Genomic DNA, 12885 nt, shown 5'->3' with positions numbered 1-12885 from the left:
GAAGGGACTTGCCCCGTGGTCCCCACAGCCCTGTTATACAAGAATGCAAGAGCTTAAATTGTTTTCTGGATGATTCAAATGTAAATAACACCAAGAGAAGGATCTCAACAGGCGGAACCTATTGAGATGCACCAAACCCGAGTCAGACCCAGCACCTTTCTGTGGTTGCCTTTGTTTCTCCTCAAGTCCCTCTCCTTAAGGAAATAATCATATTTACTAATTTTTATCAGTTCCATTTCACTTTGACTATAAATATCTGAATACCTCGTGGATAACTCCTGTATACTGTGTAGCCCAATCTTAGACTCCACCCGGGCTGACTCCACCCACCACATGGATTAGCAGATGAGCTACATAAGAAAGATCTAAACTTTTATAAAAATAACCACTTTTATTGATAAAAATGGCCTTTGGTCAATACTAGGTTCATCATGAAAGAAAATCTTCAAGCTAAAGAACATATCTAAGATAGAAGAACCCACTTTGTATTTTTTTATTAATCAAAATTTCCAGTTATAGCACTTACTCCTTGCTATTCTGAACTGCAGATTCCCATTCTCCAAGGGAACAGCCACACCCAATTATAGTTTTGTGTGTGTTTTTTAAAAGGGATCCAATAGGCTTTATTTAAATGTCTGTCCTTATTTCTAAGTGAGACGCTTGAACTGATAGGACAGTTAAGTTTCTTCTTATATCTCATCTCCTATGTCCAATTGCAACAGTTTATAGGTCCACAAAGAGAAAGGAACCATTCATTTCTTACCACCCCTAAACCTCTCAAAAAAGCAAAATAGTCTCAGAGACATAACTCTGGCTCAGCCAAACCCAAATTTCACTACTAACTAGTACTCTTTAGCTTTGCAGTCTAAAACAGATCTTTTTAAAAAAACTGGGTGGGGGGGATTTGTGGACTTCCTGGAGAATCTGTTGTGGATTGAATTGTGTCCTCCCCCCAAAAAAAGATACGTTGGAGTCCTAATCCCTGGTATCTGTGAATATAAACTTATTTGAAAATAGGGTTTTTTTGTAGATGTAATCAAAATAAAATTAGGTCATACTGGATTAGAGTGGGCCCTAAATCTAGTGACTGGCATCCTTATAAAGAGAGAGAGATTTAAAGATACAGAGGAGACACAGAGGAGAAAGCCGTGGGAAGATGGAGGCAGAGATTGGAGTTCCGCTAACCAAGAAATGCCAGGTATTGCCAGTAACCACCAGAAGCTGGAAGAGATGAGGAAGGATTTGGGGACAACTGGCTACCTGTCTTGAAAAAAACTAAGTTGAATCTTATGGTGCTTTGGTTCATTGAACATCCATCCCAACTACCTTCTAATGTGTTTTCCTATACGGTAGAGCAGTGGTCCCCAACATTTTTGGCACCAGGGACTGGTTTCACGGAAGGCTATTTTTCCATGGACTGGGTAGGGGTTGCAGGGGAGGGTTTCAGGATGATTCAAGCGCATTACATTTTTTACATTTGCAGCCACTCCCCAGCACTAGCATCACAGCCTCAGCTCACCTCAGATCATCAGATTATTAGAGTCTCATAAGGAGCGGGCAGCCTAGATCCCTCCATGTGCAGTTTGCAGTAGGGCTCACGCTCCTATGAGAATCTAATGCTGTCATTGATCTGACCGGAGGCGGAGCTCAGGCGGTGATGCAGGTGATGGGGAGCGGCTGTAAACACAGATGAAGTTTCACTTGCCTACCACTCACCTCCTGCTGTGTGGCCTGGTTCCTAATGGGCCTCGGATCGGTACTGGGCCCCAGCACAGCGGTTGGGGACTACAACTGCAGAGGGTAGAAAATTAATAACTTCAATTCCCAAATTCAGATGTATTTATGCAGGACTTTGGTTCTGAATTAAAGTATATAGACATTGAGGCAGGGAGTGGATTATTCCTCTTTCTACTATGGGTAATGACAGTCCAAGACAGTTTTGGAGTTAGCAATTTGGAAACACATTCTAATTCAGCAGAAGGCTTCCTGCTTGTGACAAAGGTATTAGCTCCCTTGGTGGCCCAGAGCTAACTGTTGTTTTGGGAATAGGTTCAGAAAGATCAGCCTAAGGTATGATTCTTCAGACCTCCTGATGATTTGTGAGCTATTTTTATCCTTATTAAATCCTTCTCTTTTTAAATTAGCTAGAATGGATTCTGTCATCTGGAACTAAGGACGCTGACCAACACAAATCCCTACCTCACATCTTACACCAAAATAAATATCAGAATGTGTCAATGTTTTAAATTTAAAAGGATGAAACCAAAAATTCTAGAATAAATCATGGGAGGATTTTAAAAATTTGAATAGTGTGGCCGGGTGTGGTGGCTCACGCCTGTAATCCTAGCCCTCTGGGAGGCTGAGGCAGGTGGATCGCTCGAGGTCAAGAGTTCAAGACCAGCCTGAGCCAGACCTCGTCTCTACTAAAAATAGAAATAAAAATTATCTGGACAACTAAAAATATATATAGAAAAAAATTAGCCGGGCATGGTGGCGCATGCCTGTAGTCCCAGCTACTCGGGAGGTTGAGGCAGTAGGATCACTTAAGCCCAGGAGTTTGAGGTTGCTGTGAGCTAGGCTGACACCACGGCACTCACTCTAGCCCGGGCAACAAAGTGAGACTCTGTCTCAAAAAAAAAAAAAAAAAATTTGAATAGTGAATGACTTTTTAAAGTATGATATAAAATCTACAAGTCTTATAAGAAAAGGTTTTAAATTCAACAATATGAGAATGAAAATTTCTCTGTGCCGCCCCCCTCCACCAATGATAAAGAAGTTAAAAATTTGGCTGGGTACAGTTGCTCATGCCTGTAATCCCAGCACTTTGGGAGGCTGAGGTGGAAGGATCATTTGAGGCCAGGAGTTCCAGACCAGCCTGGGCAACAGAGTGAGGCTCCTGTCTCAAAAATTTTTCAAAAAATTAGCCAGACATGGTGGAGTGTACCTGTAGTCCTAGTTACTTGGGAGGCTGAGCCCAGGAGTTCTCCTGCTCAAGCCCAGGAGTTCTAGTTTACAGTGAGTTATGATCATGGCACTGCACTCCAGCCTGGGTGATACAGAGAGAGTCTCTTAAAAAAAAGTTAAAAATCAAATAGCAATCGGGTGGGGTGTGGAGAAAAATGATGACTGCAGCAGATGCTACTGTGCTACTAATATCCTGCCTCTCCTCTTAGCCCATTTCTGAATTCACCTGAAGCTTCAATGGAAGCCTGTCATTCATGGTGACCACTCTTCCCTTCACTTCCAGGGCTTGCGTTTTTCTGCTTATTTCCTGAAGGTTTTCTCTGGCTGCAGGACCAAGCTCAGCCTATGGACAGGGCAGTCCAGCAAGGCTTGGATTTCACACCCCTAGGGGCAATGTCAACTATTGAGGTTGTTGTTAAATAAATACCTCATCATTCTTGTCCCTTAGTAGGAAAACTCTGAAGTACCTTCCATATGGCTCCCAAGAGAGTCCTAAGTGGGCTTCAGGTTCAGTTGTCCACAGCCGTCACCCATTTATCAATACTCCCTTTGGTGACTTTTCTCTCTTCCCTGTGTCAGTTCTCCATTCCCTCACTTATTATGTTTTCCGGGATTACCTCCTGTCTTAGTCCATTTGTGCTGCTATAACAGGATACTGTAGACGGGGTGGCTTCTAAAGCACAGAAATTTATTTCTTAGGCTGAGAAGTCCAAGATCAAGGCACCAGAAGATTAGGTATCTGGTGATGGCCCACTTCCTCATTCATAGATGGCGCCTTTTGGTGTGCTCTCACAAAGTAGGAGCAGAGAAGCTCCCCTGGTCCTCTTCTATAAAGGTATGAGTCCCATTAATAAAGGCTCTGCCCTCATGACACAATCACTTCCCCAAAATGCCCCACCTCCTAATGTCATCATCTTGGGGACTAGGACTTCAACATATGAATCTGAGCGGGGGGACACAAACATTCAGACCATAGGGCCGGGCGCGGTGGCTCACGCCTGTAATCCTAGCTCTGGGAGGCCGAGGCGGGTGGATCACTCGAGGTCAGGAGTTCGAGACCAGCCTGAGCAAGAGTGAGACCCCGTCTCTACTAAAAATAGAAAGAAATTATCTGGCCAACTAAAAATATATATATACAAAAAAATTAGCCGGGCATGGTGGCTCATGCCTGTAGTCCCAGCTACTCGGGAGGCTGAGGCAGTAGGATCGCTTAAGCCCAGGAGTCTGAGGTTGCTGTGAGCTAGGCTGATGCCACGGCACTCACTCTAGCCCGGGCAACAAAGTGACACTCTGTCTCAAAAAAAAAAAAAAAAAAAAAAAAAAAAACAAACATTCAGACCATAATCTCCTCCAAGGAAACTACTTTCACCCAAGTCCTTATTTCAAAGTCTGCTTTGGAGCAAATCAAATTGTGATAGCAACATATATTGGATATAGACATAATTTTTCTAGATTTAAAAAATTCTCTAGGTTATAAAAATTTGTAAAAATCAATAAGAAGACCAACCACCCATTAGAAAAGAGGGAAAAGGATATGACCAGGCAATTCATGCTAAGAGAAATATAAATGATTCTTAAATATCAGGAAAGATGCTCAATATTATGCATAACAAAACTTGCAAATTAAACTAGATTGTGATACCTATCACTCAGCTCAGATCAGAAAGTTTTAAAATATCTGGTGATGATGTGGGGAAACCGGCAGACATTACTTGTGGGATTTTAAATTGGTGCATTTTTATGGTGAAAATTTGAAAATATCTATGAAAAATTTAAATGTACATATCTTTGACACATGATTTCATGTCCCTCAGTGGCAGATTTTGATACATTTACATATAGAATAGTATAAAAGTCATTGAAAATGACGGAGTAGCTCTATATGTGTGGACATGGAAAGATCTCTAAGAAATATCAAGATAAATGAAATAATAATTTCTTAGATTATCTTATAAAATAATCTCTTATCTTAGATTTCAAATATCTAAGTTAAATGAAAAAAGCAAGGTGCATCACAGTGAATATAGGTACATTAGTGAAACAAATGCTTAAAATTAAATGTCTAGAATATTTTTAAAAGGATACCCCTGAAGATACTGATAGTCCTTGCCTCTGGCCCATAAAATGTCGAAACTGGAGGACAGGAATAAAAAGAATTTCCACTCCATACACTCTTTTATTTTGTATTAAATTTTTATGAGACAGTAAGTCACAGTGTAAAAATCTGTGTTCAGATGGGGAATAACTTTACATAGTAGGTGACAAACATCCCAAATTGCTTTTGTTATTTGCTTTTAATTGACTATAATAATTGTGCATATTTTGGGGGTACAATGTAATATTTTGATCTATGTATACATTATAGAAAGATTCAATCAAACTAATTAACATATCATCTCACCAATCATTTTTTTCTGGTGAGAACATAAAAATCTATTTTAGCAATTTTGAAATATATAATGCATTATTATTAAATGGGTTACCCACCATGCAGGGCATAGATCAGTAAAATTTATTCCTCGAATCTAACAGAAACTTTGTATCCTCTGATCAACATCTTTCCTTCCCCAGTCCTCACTTCCCTACTCCACCCCCTAATCCCCAGCCTCTGGTAACCACCTTTTTACTCTCTCTATGAATTCAACTTTTTTTTATATTCTACATGTAAGTGAGTTCATGCAGTATTTATCTTTCCGTGCTTGGCTTATTTCACTTTGCGTAATGTCCTCCAGTTCCATCATGTTGTTGCAAATGACAGAATTTCCTTCTTAAGGCTGTATAGTATTCCATCATGTATATATACCATATTTCCTTTATCCGTTCATCCACTGATGGACACTTCAGTTGCTTCCAAATCTTGGCTATTGTGAATAACTCTTAAATGAACATGGGAATGCAATATCTCTTCACCATAACACTTTCTTTTTTTTTTTTTTGAGACAGAGTCTCACTCTGTTGCCCGGGCTAGAGTGAGTGCCGTGGCATCAGCCTAGCTCACAGCAACCTCAAACTCCTGGGCTTAAGCGATCCTCCTGCCTCAGCCTCCTGAGTAGCTGGGACTACCAGGCATGCGCCACCATGCCCGGCTAATTTTTTCTATATATATTTTTAGTTGTCCAGATAATTTCTTTCTATTTTTAGTAGAGACGAGATCTCGCTCGAACTCCTGACCTCGAGCGATCCACCCCCCTCGGCCTCCCAGAGTGCCAGAATTACAGGCATGAGCCACCGTGCCCGGCCACCATAAACTCCTTTGGATATATACCCAGAAGTGGAATTGCTGGCTCATTTGTGGAACTTCCATACTGTTTTCTAAAATAGCTGTACTTATTTACATTCCCACCAACAGTGTACAAGGGTTCCCTTTTCTCCACATCCTCACCAACAACTGTTATCATTCATCTGTTTTTTTGTTTGTTTGTTTTGAGACAGAGTCTTGCTCTGTTACCTGGCTAGAGTGCAGTGTTGTCATCATAACTCACAGCAACCTCAAATTCCTGGGCTCAAGTGATCCTCCTGCCTCAGCCTCCCGAGTAGCTGGGACTACAGGCACATGCCACCACACCTGGTTAATTTTTCTATTTTTTGTAGAGATGTTGCCCAGACTGGTCTTGAACTCTTGGCCTCAAGTGATCCTCCCATCTCAGCCTCCCAAAATGCTAGGACTATAAGTGTGAGCCACCATGCCTGGCTCATTCATATTTTTGATAATACTCATTCTAACAGGCATGAGGTGATATCTCATTGTAGTTTTAATTTGCATTTCCTGATGATTAGAGACATTGAGCATTTCTTCATATATTTCTTGGCCATTTGTGTCTCTTCTTTTAAGAAATCTCTATTCACATCTCTTGGCCATTTTATAATTGGGTTATTTGTTTTCTTGCTATTGAGTTGAATTCCTTATGCATTTTGAGTATCCCTTATCATGCTGTGCAAATATTCTCTCCCAATTTGTGGGGTGTCTATTCACTCTGTTAACTGTTTCCTTTGCTGTGCAGAGCTTTTTAGTTTCATGCCATCCCATTTGTGAATTTTTGCTTTTGTTGCCTGGGCTTTTGGAGTCTTATTGAAGAAATCACTGCCCAGACCAATTGCATGACCAATTATATATAATTTTATATATTCTGTATACATATATTTATATACATAAACTATATATATTTATATAACTATAATTGTATAATTAAATATATGTTAAACCAAAATATATAACCTCTAACCCTAACCGTAACCTATTTTGTGGATTGTCACCTGGGGATCACAGAAAAGAAGAAAATTCCGCCATTATCTATAGATTTGACCTGGACAAATTGTTCCCGTGTCCTGGAAATTAAGCCAGGGATTCTGCTTGACCCTGCTCTCCCAGTGTTGCCGGCCCCAAGGTGTCAAGGAAGAGACCAAGAACACATCAAGCCCATCACAAGCCCATCCACACTGAAGGGGAGGGGAACTAGACCGCACCTCTGGATTATGAGTGGCAGGTTTCTAGAAGAGTGTGTTGGACAGGAGAGGTTATTGATGCTGCTATTTGGAAAATATAGACTGCCACACCAAGAACATTTGCTTTTATCTTAAGAACATTTTGAATCATACAATTTATGAGATTTCTACTTTTTGCATCAGCTGTATTATTGACCCTTAAGTCTTTTCAGGAACATGGTGGTGAATAAATAAATGAAATTCTATCCAGATGTTAAAAATGCTTGAATAATATGATATCTATTAATATAGGTTTTCTATTTCTATAGGTCAATACAAAAGCCATGTGATTGTTCTTGGTAGATAACAAAAATGCATATAACAACATTCCATAGTCTATACTGATGGAAAACTCCCCACAAACTAGAAAACACTTCCTTAATATGATAAATAATGTCTCTCACAAATCAATCACTAATATTTTACTTAATGCTGAAAATGCCAGATACCTTCCCACTCAAGTTAGGAACAAGATTAAGTTATCTGTTATCACTATATTATTTGACAATGTTCTGCATGTTTTTGGTAATACAATAAAACTTGAAAAGAAAGAGATAAAACTATTTTAAAGACAACCCTATAAAACCAAAAAGAATCAACTTAAAAACTAATAGAATTATTAAATAATTTGCTATTTAATAGATGTCACACTTAAAACATATCACAAATCTTTACAAATCAAATCAGTGCAGTATTTAGCATAAGAATTTTTCAATGTGTCAGAAACAGTAGTATATATAAGGACCTAAAATATGGCTAATCTAAATTATTTGAACATATTTTAACCAGTTTACTTACCTGGCACATGGCAAGCTCTGTAGAAGACCCATGCAGTAATAAATTAAAGAGTAATTAAAAATCAAAGACAGATGATACACTAACATTTTTCTCCTGAGCATTTATATCCCCAAAAGACATGCAGGAATAGAAAATGAGGATCAGAAATTTTATGTCAAAGATGTGGAACCATACCTTTCATTTTAAACTTGTTTTTTCCTTATGAACTTGTTTTGACTGGCATTCATGTTTGGAGACGTAATTGTTGAATTCTCACTTCAAAGCACAAAATGGAGACGAAAAACATATTTGTACTTGCGGGGCCCACTGGTGCTAACGTGCTCCTGTCCGCACTTGGATCTCAGCTGGGGAACAAGTGGAGACTCTTGCAAGCGAAAGGTTTTTCTTTCGTTTCTAACAAAGCCTGGAGGAATCTGTTGAGCAGGCACAACATGTCCCTCTTGGGAAATGGATTCACAGGAAAATTAAACTAGTCTCTGTTAATATTTTGATTATCATTTCTGATGACTTAATATTTTTAATCTTAACAAATGAACCACACAATCTTTCCTAGATTTTTAAAGTTGTGTCATTCGTGGAAAATTCTGTGTATATTAAAACTGTGCCAAAACCCTTAGTATTTAAAATACAAAATAGAATTAAGTTCTAGGCCCAGAAAAGTAGGTTTTTCACTGATACAGATACTGATGAGAAGTCGCTTGAGACCTGCGATCTCTTTCTTCCTTCGGATCGTTTTTCCTTTAGGAATGGGAGTGTTCACCTGTGCCTGTCCCCCAGCTGTGTTCTGGAAGCAGGTACACTGTCTGGGTTCGCGGGCTCACAGCGGGAGAGGACTTTTGCCTCAATGGATGATACCGCAAGTCTCACCTACGCTTGGTTTAGATAGTATGTAGGTGAGATTTTGGAGTCAGCGTTGGTGCTGGAACAGGCTAAGACTTCAAGCTGTTAGGGCTGCGAGTGTGAGATCAGCTCGAACATGTTAACCTTGTTGCTTCAGTCGTTACAGGCGGTGCAGAGCTAGAGCAGCGGGCTGTGTCCGCCCGGCCTGGCAGTGGGAGAGAGCCTTAGCCCCGAAACTGTTCCCACCACCGGCCTGGCAGACTGGCCGCGCTGGCCTCACCTGGGGGACCAGTTAGAAATGCCGGAAAGGTTTGACCCACCCCCAGATCAGGGAGACGAGTTTGAGTGTTGTCTCCTGGAAGTGCGTGCGTAGCATTGGGCTCTGTGCACGCTGGGCCGCAAGCCCATTGCCCCGCATTAGCATGGGGCGAACGTGTTTGCATGTGATAAGGACGTGGATTTTAGAGGACCAGGGAGGCCTCAACTGTGTCCCCCTTCAAATTTCTATGTTGAAGTCCTAACCCCAAGTGCCCCAGAATACGGCTGTATTTGCAGATAGCGTTTTTAAAGAAGTAATTAAGGTAAAATAAGGTCAGATGGGCGGGCTCCAACCCACTAGACTGGTGTCCTTATAAGAAGCGATTAGGACACAGATATGCACAGAGAGGAGACCATGCATCTGAGGAGACAGTGAGAAGGTGGCCATCTGCAAGCCACGGAGAGAGGCATCAGAAGCAACCAACCCTGCCGACACTTTGATCTTGAACTTCCACAACTGTGAGCAAAGGCGTCTCTGTGGTTAAGCCGTGCGGTCTGTGGTATTGGGGCAGCCCTGGCAGACGAACACAGTGAGGGGGAGCCTTGTGTGGAGCCTCCACTTTTTATTGGCTCAGTGATGGCAGAATATACTTGAAACTAATTCACTGGCTGCCTCCAGGGCGGGGTACAGAGTTCCTCTGGGCCAGCAGAGGGAGGAGATTTTGACTTTATATGCTTGGAATAAGAAAACTCTTTTAAAACTTCTTAATTAAAGGTTTTACTTGTAGAAATTATATATGTAAAAAAGTACCAATCATAAGTACACTGCTTGATGAATTATCACAGAGTGAACACATCCGAGTACCACCAAAGTAAGGGAGTGGAACACACACAGCCCCTAGTGACCAGACAGGGCTCTCCTATCACTACATCCTTCCTGCTCTCCAAAGGTAACCAGCTACGAAATGGTGAGGGTTTCTTGGCACTGTTCCAGAGTTCAGAGACTGTTTGTTTGTTTATTTGTTTGAGACAGGGCCTCACTCTGTTGCTTTGGCTAGAGTGCAGTGGCATAGCTCACTGAAACCGCAAACTTCTGGGCTCAAGAGATCCTGCTGCCTCTGCCTCATAGCTAGGACTACAGGTGTGCACCACCATGCCCAGTTATGTTTTAAATTTTTGTGGAGATGGGGTCTTACTATTTCCCAGGCTGGTCTTGAACTCCTGGCCTCAAGCGATCCTTGCACCTCAGCGTCCCAAAGTGCTAGGATGACAGGTGTGAGCCACCATACTGGCTTATTTATTTTATTATGACACAGGGGCTCACTCTGTCTCCCAGGCTAGAGTGCAGTGGCGCAATCATAGCTCATTGTGACCTCAAACTCCTGGGCTGTAGTGATCTTCTCGCCTCAGCCGCCCACACAGCTGGGACTACAGGTGTGCCACCATGTCTGGTTAATTTTTTTTTTTAATGTTTTGTAGATGCGAGTTCTTGCTATGTTGCCCAGGCTGGTTTCAAACTCCTGTCCTCAAGTGATCCTCTCGCCTCATCCTCCCAAAGCACTAGGATTACAGGTGTGAGCCAACTGCACCCACCCAGGGAGGCTGAGTTTAGCTTTGCAGAGGAGCTCTGCGTCAGGCAGGGATGAGTGATTTCAGTGAAGAATTGACAAGGCCTATGACAGAGGACGACCAGCTGGTCATCCTTTCTGTGTTCTCTGATACCAAAATGCATTTTCCTTGCCTTCAAAATCATATAGAAACTGTAGTAATTTCTGCTTTGACAGATTATTTGGAAGGTCAGAAGTGAAATTCTGTTTTATCATTCCCAAAGCAATGTGGAGACTTTCTGTACTTTTGCTGACCAGATGAAAAATATTGGCATCATGAATTATTTAAAGATCTCCTTACAACATGCATTATCCCTTCTGCATCATGGAAATGCTAGCAGAAATCTGAGTCAGGCATACACATGGAGATATTGTCTTCCCAGGAAATATTAATCAACCGTATTCAGGCCGATGAAGGGTTTTTGCAGTATTAAACTTGGTCTAAAAAGAAGATGGAATTGTCAAAGCTTGAAAAGGCTGATTATGCTTATGGCACAGCAACGTGAAATGTGCTCAGCCACAGCTGGAAGACATCTGTAAATCTCTGTGCATTGACTCAAATTCCTGGAGTTTGGGACTCTTTTGTGAAGAGTCACATAGAGATACTGGAATTCTACAGGGAGCAAGAGGGAGCCCATGAGGTACTCGGTGATTATGTATATGATGAAAAGTTTCCATCAGATCTGAATGTTCGTAGCTACTCATACACCTTCCTAAAGAGAGAGAAGGCACCAAGAGCAAAACTGCTAAGTGTGCTTAAGATTTTATGTCCGATTGTACCATCTCATAAATCCATATATTACTTAGAAAATCAGAAAAAGAACACCATAAACTGAGGGCTGGAGGTATTATTTGGAGTCTTGGATTTTGTTGGATGCACTAAGAATGTAACTGCTTGGAAATGTTTGGCAAAATATCTGAGACAGAGCTTGATGGGGACCCCCCTGGCAGGGACGCAAGGAGAACGAAACTCCAGGAAAAACTGGTGGCCATACTTTCACTTCAGCTACTTTGGGCAAAAGGTGATTGGAAGGGAGATACAGCTTTGGCTTGGGAGAGAGCTTTTGGAGCTGGAATATTGTTAGGGAAAGGCTGTAGGTATTTTTAGTATATTTTAAAACAAGATCATCAAGTCTTAAGGAAGAAAATTAAGCAGATGAAGAAATCAGTGAAAAAATGCAGTATTGTAAGTCCAGGCCTCTGATACTGAATTTTGGTTATTTTACAGTGGTAGCTACAGAGTAGCAGCTCAGTGGATAGTTACTGAATGTGTTTATGCAGTGTTTTAAGAGGGTAGTTTAGGCTGGACAAGGTGGCTCACACCTGTAATCCCAGCACTTTGGAGGCTGAGGCAGGAGGGTGGCTTGAGCCCAGGAGTTTGAGGTTGCAGTGAGCTATGATAGTGCCACTGTACTCCAGCCTGGGTGACAGAGCAAGAACCTGTCTCTAAAAAAACAACCAAAACAGGTCCTAGCCAGAGCAATCAGGCAAGAGAAAGGAATAAAAGGCACCCAGATTGGAAAAGAGGAGGTCAAACTATCCCTGTTTGCTGATCTCATATCTAGAAAATCCTAAAGATGCCTTCAAAAGATACCTGGAGTTGATAAATAAATTCAGTAAAGTCTCAGGTTACAAAATTAATGTACACAAATCAGTAGCATTTCCATACACTAATAACAACCAAGCTGAGAATCAAATCAAGAACTCAATACTTACAATAGCTGCAAAAAAAAAAAAAAGTAGAATCTACTTAACGAAGGAGCTGAAAGATCTCTACAAGGACTACGAAACATCGATGAAAGAATCATAGATGACACAAACAAATGGGAAAACATCCCATGCTCATGGATTGGAAAAACCAATATTGTTAAGATGTCCATACCACCCAAAGCTCTTAGTCCCCCACACGGAGTGGACCCCAAAAAAATGGCACCTG

The 12885-nt window shown here is 41.2% G+C and overlaps 1 pseudogene; it reads left to right on the top strand.

Annotated features, from left to right (window-relative positions):
- Window positions 1–10984: 10984 nt before the first annotated feature.
- On the top strand, window positions 10985–12153 carry LOC123632649 (annotated as a pseudogene).
- Window positions 12154–12885: the final 732 nt, after the last annotated feature.

Source organism: Lemur catta, chromosome 2, assembly GCF_020740605.2.
Source record: "Lemur catta isolate mLemCat1 chromosome 2, mLemCat1.pri, whole genome shotgun sequence".
Lineage (NCBI taxonomy): Eukaryota > Metazoa > Chordata > Mammalia > Primates > Lemuridae > Lemur > Lemur catta.
Note: the sequence above shows the minus strand (reverse complement) of the source record. Positions and strands in the feature narration are given on the sequence as shown.